This window comes from Bubalus kerabau, chromosome 5 (assembly GCF_029407905.1).
Source record: "Bubalus kerabau isolate K-KA32 ecotype Philippines breed swamp buffalo chromosome 5, PCC_UOA_SB_1v2, whole genome shotgun sequence".
Lineage (NCBI taxonomy): Eukaryota > Metazoa > Chordata > Mammalia > Artiodactyla > Bovidae > Bubalus > Bubalus kerabau.
The window spans coordinates 122,690,614-122,699,020 of record NC_073628.1 but is presented as its reverse complement, the minus strand read 5'-3'; positions in this window follow the sequence as shown (position 1 = coordinate 122,699,020).

Below are 8,407 nucleotides of genomic sequence, written 5' to 3'. Positions count from 1 at the left end.
GGAGTTTATCCAAGGGATGCAAGAATTCTTCAATATATGCAAATCAATCAATGTGATACACCAAATTAACACACTGAAAGGTAAAAACCATATGATCATCTCCATACATGCAGAGAAAGCTTTTGACAAAATTCAACACCCATTTATGATAAAAAAAAAAAAACTCTCCAGAAAATGGGCATATAAGGAAACTACCTCAACATATTAAAGCCCATATATGACAAACCCGCAGCAAACATTATTCTCAATGGTGAAAAACTGAAAGCATTTACTCTAAAATTAGGAACAAGACAAGGGTGCCCACTCTCACCACTATTATTCAATATAGTTTTGGAAGTCCTAGCCATGACAATCAGAGAAGAAAAAGAAATAAAAGGAATCCAGATTGGAAAAGAAGTAAAACTCTCACTGTTTGTAGATGACATGATACTATTCATAAAAAAAATCCTTAAGATGCCACCAGAAAATTACTAGAACTAATCAATGAATTAGTAAAGTTGCAGGATACAAAATTAATATGCAGAAATCCCTAGCATTCCTATACACAACCAATGAAAAATCAGAAAGAGAAATTAAGGAAATAAGTCCATTTAACATTGTAACAAAAAGAATAAAGTACCTAGGAATAAATCTACCTAAAGAGACAAAAGACCTGTATGCAGAAAACTATGCATGCATGCATGTTAAGTCACTTCAGTCGTGTGTGACTCTTTGCGACCCTTTGGACTGTAGCCCACCAGGCTCCTCTGTCCATGGGATTCTCCAGGCAAGAATACTGGAATGGGTTCCCATTTCCTTTTCCAGGGGATCTTCCCGACCCAGGAATCGAACCCTGGTCTCCTGCATTGCAGACATATTCTTTACTGACTGAGCTATGAGGGAAGCCCTAAAGACAGTATGGTACTGGCACAAAAACAGAAATATAGACCAATGGAACAAGATAGAAAGCCTGAGATAAACCCACACACCTATGGGCACCTTATCTTGGACAAAGCAGGCAAGAATATACAACCTTTTCAATAGCTGGTGGTGGGAAAACTGGACAGTTACATATAGAAGAATGAAATCAGAATACTTCCTAACACCATATACAAAAATAAACTCAAAATGGATTAAAGACAAATGTAAGGCCAGAAACTAAAAAAACTTGAAGAAAAGAGGCAGAACACTCTTTGACATAAATTGCAGCAAGATTCTCTTTGACTCACTTCCTAGAATAATGAAAATAAAAACAAAAATAAAAAAATGGGACCTAATGAAAAGTAAAGCTTTTTATAGCAAAGGAAACTATAGATGAGATGAAAAGATAACCCTTAGAAGGGGAGAAAATAATTGCGAATGAAGCAATGATAAAGGGTTAATCTCCAACATATATAAGCAGCCCATACAGCTTAATTATCAGAAAAACAAACAACCCAATCAAAAAATGGGCAAAAGACCTGAACAGACATTTCTCCAAAGAAGACATACAGATGGCCAATATACACATGAAAAGATGCTCAACATCTCTCATTATTAGAGAAATGCAAATCAAAGCTATGATGAGGTATCACCTCATACCAGTCAGAATAAAATCTGATAGATTTTATGATGATGAAAGTTGTTAAGAAATGAATCCTAAGAAATCTCTTCAGGAAGCATCAGAGTCTGCTCTTCTGCACGGCAGTGGCAAAAAGTAAGTTTCAGATGGAAGCTTGGCCATGGTTATGATTTTGATAGGGAAATTAAAATGAAGAAGAGAGCAGGCCTTTGACTGATTTCTGACCCTGCCTGGACTACATACCTGCCTCAAACACACTAATTGTTACCAGAAAGTCAAGAGGCACTTTAGATAAGACAGCAAGTGGGTATTGGCTTTTCTTGAGCCATTAGAGGCCTGGCCAGCCCCCTGGGGTCCAGAAAATCTAGTGACTTTCATCCAGAAAATCCAGATGAAACAAATAGCTTTGTAAATGTTAAAGAAAAATCAGAGCTGCATTTTTGCATGCAAACTGATGATATCAGTTTGGAATTCTAATTGGGAGCCCCAAAACTGAAATTTGAAGTCTCATCCATGGGGTGAATTCACAGCCTGGGACCTCTTCCCAGTTGGGACTTCAGATTGCTGTTAACAAGGGACTTCTCACTGCTGTTTACGTCTGGATGTTGCTCAGTCAAATTTGATGATGTATGTGCCGCTACTTTTCTTTCTTTTCTTTCTCTTCTTTTAATGACTGTATATTGAAATTAACTCAGTCAATCCTTTATTAAATATTGAAATTGCTCAAAACAAAACAAAAAACGTTGTCGATTTAGAGACTTACCAGTGCTCAAACTGCCTTTTATTTTTCTTTTAGAGATATGCTGCTGCTGCTGCTAAGTCACTTCAGTCGTGTCCGACTCTGTGTGACCCCACAGACGGCAGCCCACCAGGCTCCCCCGTCCCTGGGATTCTCCAGGCAAGAACACTGGAGTGGGTTGCCATTTCCTTCTCCAATGCATGAAAGTGAAAAGTGAAAGTGAAGTCGCTCAGTCATGCCCGACCCTCAGCAACCCCTTGGACTGCAGCCTACCAGGCTCCTCCGTCCATGGGATTTTCCAGGCAGGAGTACTGGAGTGGGGTGCCATTGCCTTCTCCATTTAGAGATATGAAGAAATAGCTAACAAGGAATGTCAATGAAATGCAAATCTCATATATTTGAATGCAGTTACTATCATATCTTTCAGTTTTCTTCTTATCAGGAGAATACTGATACCTTTCTCTCCCTCTCTCCTTTTTTTTAGGTTCCATTATTTAAATGTAACTGTGTTGGATCCATTTGACTTCTCTCACACAACTTAACAAAAGAACAAATTAAAACACACATTCACATATGATTAAGTCTTCAGAATCTGCCTTCTTCTATAAGGATCATCAGCTCCATCACTCAAGGTAGGATGCTACCTAATTTTTCTATTCCTCCTGCTAAAAATATGTGAACTAATCTTTATATTCTTAGATGTACAACACACTGTGATTATGTGATTTTGATTGACTTTGTTGATTTTCCACTTATGTAGACTATTTTTCTATGTGAATGAGAGCTCCTAGCCACTCTGTTTGGATACAGAATTTACCATGTGAGAGCTTAAGTAAAGATTCAGAGTGGGCCATCTTATTCCTTATAAATGGAAATGTTCCTGGCATCTCATAACCAATTACTGCATATAGAATTAAATACATATAACTTTCATGAAAGTAGCTTATTTAATAATCACAATAAAAATAATGAAAAATAAAAGCAAATCAATGAGGAATGAAAATAATTGTAATAAACTTTATGTGCTAAAGCTAGCATACTTTAATCACAAGAAAGCATTTGAAAATCTCAGTGAAAAGCAATTTTTTTTCTTTAACTTTTTTCTTTTTTTCACTGCACTGCACAGCATGCGGGATTTTAGTTCCCTGCTGCTACTGCTAAGTCAGTTCAGTCGTGTCCGACTCTGTGTGACCCCATAGACAGCAGCCACCAGGCTCCCCTGTCCCTGGGATTCTCCAGACAAGAATACTGGAGTGGGTTGCCATTTCCTTCTCCAATGCATGAAAGTGAAAAGTGAAAGTGAAGTCGCTCAGTTGTGTCCGATTCTTAGCGACCCTATGGACTGCAACCTACCATGCTCCTCCATCCATGGGATTTTCCAGGCAAAGTACTGGAGTGGGGTGCCATTGCCTTCTCTGACCAGGGGTCAAATCTGGGCCCTCAATAGTGAAAGCAAAGAGTCCTAACCACTGGATCACCAGGGAATTCCTGAAAGGCAGTTTCTTCTTGATTAGTGCGCTTGCTGATAACCTGGTAATTAGGAAGATGAAGAAAATATAAAAGTAAATAAACACACCTCTCAAAATTGAAATCTAAGTGAAATGTGGTTGTTTTATATTTTACTTTACATGAATGATCACTTTAGTAATCAAGAAACTGCTACTTATCATTTTAAAAATGGGTCTCTTTTTGTTTCTTTACTTTCCTTCATTCCATAGGTATGGATATAGATAGGCAATTCCCTGGCAATGCTGTGGTTAGAATTCCAAGCTCTCACTGCTGAGGGCCCAGGTCTGATCCACTGGTCAGAGAAATAAGATCCACAAGCTGTGTGGTGTGACCAAAAAAATATACATAGATAGATAGACAGCGTTGACAAATGTTATAACTTGCCTAATAATTATATTTTAACAACTTAATATCATAGACTTAGGATATTCAGAGCTGCTTTTTTCCATAGTTGAAGTTTAAAAAATGATTTAAAAATTACAATTGTCCCCCAACTTGACCTCCAATTTCAGTGTATTACTAAGGACTCAAGTTTTTGCAGAGCTTAGCCACAGTCTGTGTTTGAAGTAGAGGGAAGCAGTTTAAGATGAATAGTAAACAGTTTAGAAAATCATTCTGTTTTTTAATCCAGACAAAAAGCACTAATTCTGTGGATCCTCACTAAATACCGTTGGTATTCAAAAGTAATCAGATTACTCTCACTATAATAATTAATTTAAAGGCCTTAGATTAAGTAGAATGTATTACTATTTCAGCATTCTATGTTATGTTACTCAGAAAAATAAATGGCCAAATTGCTGTAAGATTAATCCATGAAGGAAATTCAGAAAATAGATTGCTTTTTTGAGAACATAACACAAAAGGTTATCTTCTGTTTACTTTCCAACTTCCTTCCTAAAAGACTCATCACTGAAACCAAACGAAGTTTGAGAAATGAGTTGGTCACATGTCTCAGCCTCATGTTTTAACTTCTCTTTCTTCTGCGTCTTCGTTCAAGTGGACTCTGTCCAGATAGCAGGCACTTGCCATTTCATGTTCCTGATTGTTCCTAATAGATGATGTGAAGCATCATGGTGTGACTTCCCCTGGTTATTACTCAATACCCGTTTAAGATGGCAACATTCATTCACAAAATGCAGGGTGGGGTATGTTTTACACACTCTTGAAAAAGTGGAAAACATTATAATCTGAAAGAAGCAAAGAAGAATGGCCAATGGATAAACAATCTTCCCTCAAACAAAACAATATTTAGAAATGATGCAAATGAAGAATGTTCCTTTCACCCACATCCTGAAATCTACCATGTATGTTTTTTGTAACATTATCATGGTATATATATATATATGTGTGTGTGTGTGTGTATCTTAGACTCCACATCGCTATTGAGAAATATTTTAAACATTGAGTTATCTGAAATGCTCTTTAAAGTCGGAAGATGCCTCCTTCAGAGAGGAAAAGGGAGAAAAGTATTTAAATGTTAGAAACAATGTAATTGTATTAAAAGCTCCAACTTCGAAGAGGTTAACACCAAATAGACTGATGTGCACTCCCTTTTCTCATATTAATTCTCTTTATTCATCTAAAAAATGATATAAATATTCTTAATAAGGTGAAGTCACATAAATAGGTTCACTTAGAATATGACTTCTACTCTATGCTTAGAAATCTATAGCATCACTTGAAATAAAGTTATGTCCTTGGAAATTATAAAACAACTGTGAATTTCTAAGCTAAACTACTTAATTTAGGTGTTACGAGTCAAGAATGGGACTTTTCACATTCTTGAGGATATTAGCATGGTGGTGGACTGGCTAAATGCTTGCAGACAGGATGGGCTTAGGAGTTGGACAAATATGGATTCTGTTCCTTTCTAGCAGTGTGGTTAATAAGAGCCCTATATTCCTCATCATTCAAAGGTAAAATGGGAATAGTAATATCTACTGCATTCCTGGGCCTTCCCTGGTGGCTCAGACAGTAAAGAGTCTGCCTGCAACGCAGGAGACCTGAGTTCCATCCCTGGGCTGGGAAGATACCCTGGAGAAGGACATGGCAAGCCACTCCAGTATTCTTGCCTGGAGAATTCCACAGACAGGGGAGCCTAGAGGACTATAGTCCATGGGGTCACAAAGGGTCAGACACAACTGAGTGACTAACACACACACTGTATTCCTAGCCCAGGATTGACATACAGTTCAAGGAAGCAAATTTTATTTTTCTATTTCAAACCATAACTCAAGGCAAATTACTTTGTAGGTTTTCATTTCTCTGAGTGAGTGAGTGAGTGAAAGTCACTCAGTCGTGTCCAACTCTTTGGGACCCCATGGACTATACAGTCCATGGAATTCTCTAGGCCAGGATACTAAAGTGGGTAGCCTTTCCTTTTTCCAGGGGATCTTCGCAACCCAGGGATCGAACCCAGGTCTCCCACATTGCAGGCAGATTCTTTACCAGCTGAGCCATGAGGGAAGCCCAAGAATACTGGAGTGGGTAGCCTATCCCTTCTCCAGTGGATCTTCCCGACCCAAGAATCAAACTGGGATTTCCTGCCCTGCAGGTGGTTTCTTTACCAACTCAGCTATCAGGGAATCATATAATAAATATGTTGATAATAATACCACATTGAAAAAAATAATAGAGAAAGTGGAAATAACTTGCTGTTCTAAAATTGGCTTTATGTGACATCAAGAACTAGGAATCTCTCTGGACTTCATTTGCTTCAGATACTATAAGAAGTTTTAGAGAGGGCTACATAATTCCTCTTATATACGACTACTAAATTAACTTAATATCCACACATCCTGTGGTAACTCAAGATAGTTCTTTGCTTCTCAATTGGTTTACAGCTCAGCAAAGGTCTACCCTGTTATGCCATGATACAAAGCATTAATTAGGGCATTTAAAAAAAAATTTTAGCTGTGTTAGGCAGAATCATGTCCCTTACCCAAAGCTGTCCATGTTCTAACTCCTGGAATTTGTCATATAACAACATGGAATAAAAGCTGCAGAGAAAATTATTTTGCTAATCATCTGACCTTAAAGTGTTCATCCTGGATTACCCAATGTAATCATAAGAATAACTCAAAAGGGTTCCTAAATATGAAAGAGGAAGACAGAAGGCTCATTGACAGGGCGATGCAATGTGAGAAAGACTTGACTGGCTATTAGTAGTTTTGAAGATGAAAGCGGCCAGGGAAGCAAGAATGTGAGCAGCCTCTAGGAGGTGGAAAAGGGCAAGAAAACGTGTTCTCCCCTAGAGCTCCCACAAAGGAATGCACACCTCAATTTTAGCCAATGTGGCCAGGTTAGGACTTCTGAACTGCAGAACTAAAAGATAATGAATTTGTATTGTTGAGTTTAGGTGAGCTGTTACAGCAGCGATAGGAGACTAATACAGTAGCTAATGTGAGCAAGAGAAGAACACACTGGGAGTGATGAGACCACCCTCCTATAATGGCAAGTATGTGTAAATCACTCAATACAGATACAAGCAACAAAGCATATAGTGTCTCTTGAGTTCTGTTTCCTTCTACTTTATGATAATGTTACAGTCCTTCTCAGACCTGCTTACAGCATTCCCAATAGACTGGCAGGTGTATGCTTTTTGCTTCAATGCCCTTATGACTTAGGTTTCCCTGGTGGCTCAGATGGTAAAGAATCTGCCTGCAATGTGGGAGACCTAGGTTTGATCTCTGGGTTGGGAAGATCCCCTGGAGAAGGGAATGGCTACCCACTCCAGTGTTCTTACCTGGAGAATTAATTCCATGGGCAGAGGAGCCTGGTGGGCTATAGTCATGGGGTCATAGAGAGTTGGACATAACTGTGCGACTAACCCTTTTGCTTTTTTGCCTTGTGACTTACTTCTCTTAGGTCTTGTCTTATGCATTTACCTTAAGTGTAGTCTTTTAAGCCCTAAAGTCATCACAGTATTTCTTCAGAGATTTTCCTTTTTTGAATTTTCTCTGCAAATACTAGCTATAGAGTGATTCATTATCTTTCTTACCTGTGTGCTCACACTCTGCACGATCTCTGTTGGGCCCACTCTAGTCTATATTGTGTGTGGATTAGAGGGAGATTTAAAAGGAGAATGTGCAATTTTTTTCCTGGAATTAAAACTGAAAATGAAGGCCTCCACTTGCAAAATAAGTGGAACATCACCAGAATTCTTTCTTTACCCAACACAATGTCAGTTCAGAACAAGGAAAAAACAAAACTGGTCAGCTACTTCATGCCCAATATTTCTACAGCTTTAATAAGATCTAGAAGGAGGAGACAAGTCAAATTGGGAGTTATCATGGTATGGGAGATGGTGATGGACAGGGAGGCCTGGCGTGCTGCGATACATGGGGTCACAAAGAGTCGGACACGACTGAGCGACTGAACTGAACTGAACTGAACTGATGGTATGGTGAAAAGAAAAAAATACTAGTTTTGGAGTCAGCAAAACTTGTATGTTCAACAGTTATGTTCCTCTTCAGTTCTTCCTTATCATTTTTTCTCTTTTAGTAAGTCTTTATTACAGAATTGTGACATTCATTTTTTCATTCTTAGCATGAAGCTCACTACTGGGAAATACCCTTATTGGTTTTTGATTGAATGAATATACCTAATTTAGCACAGAA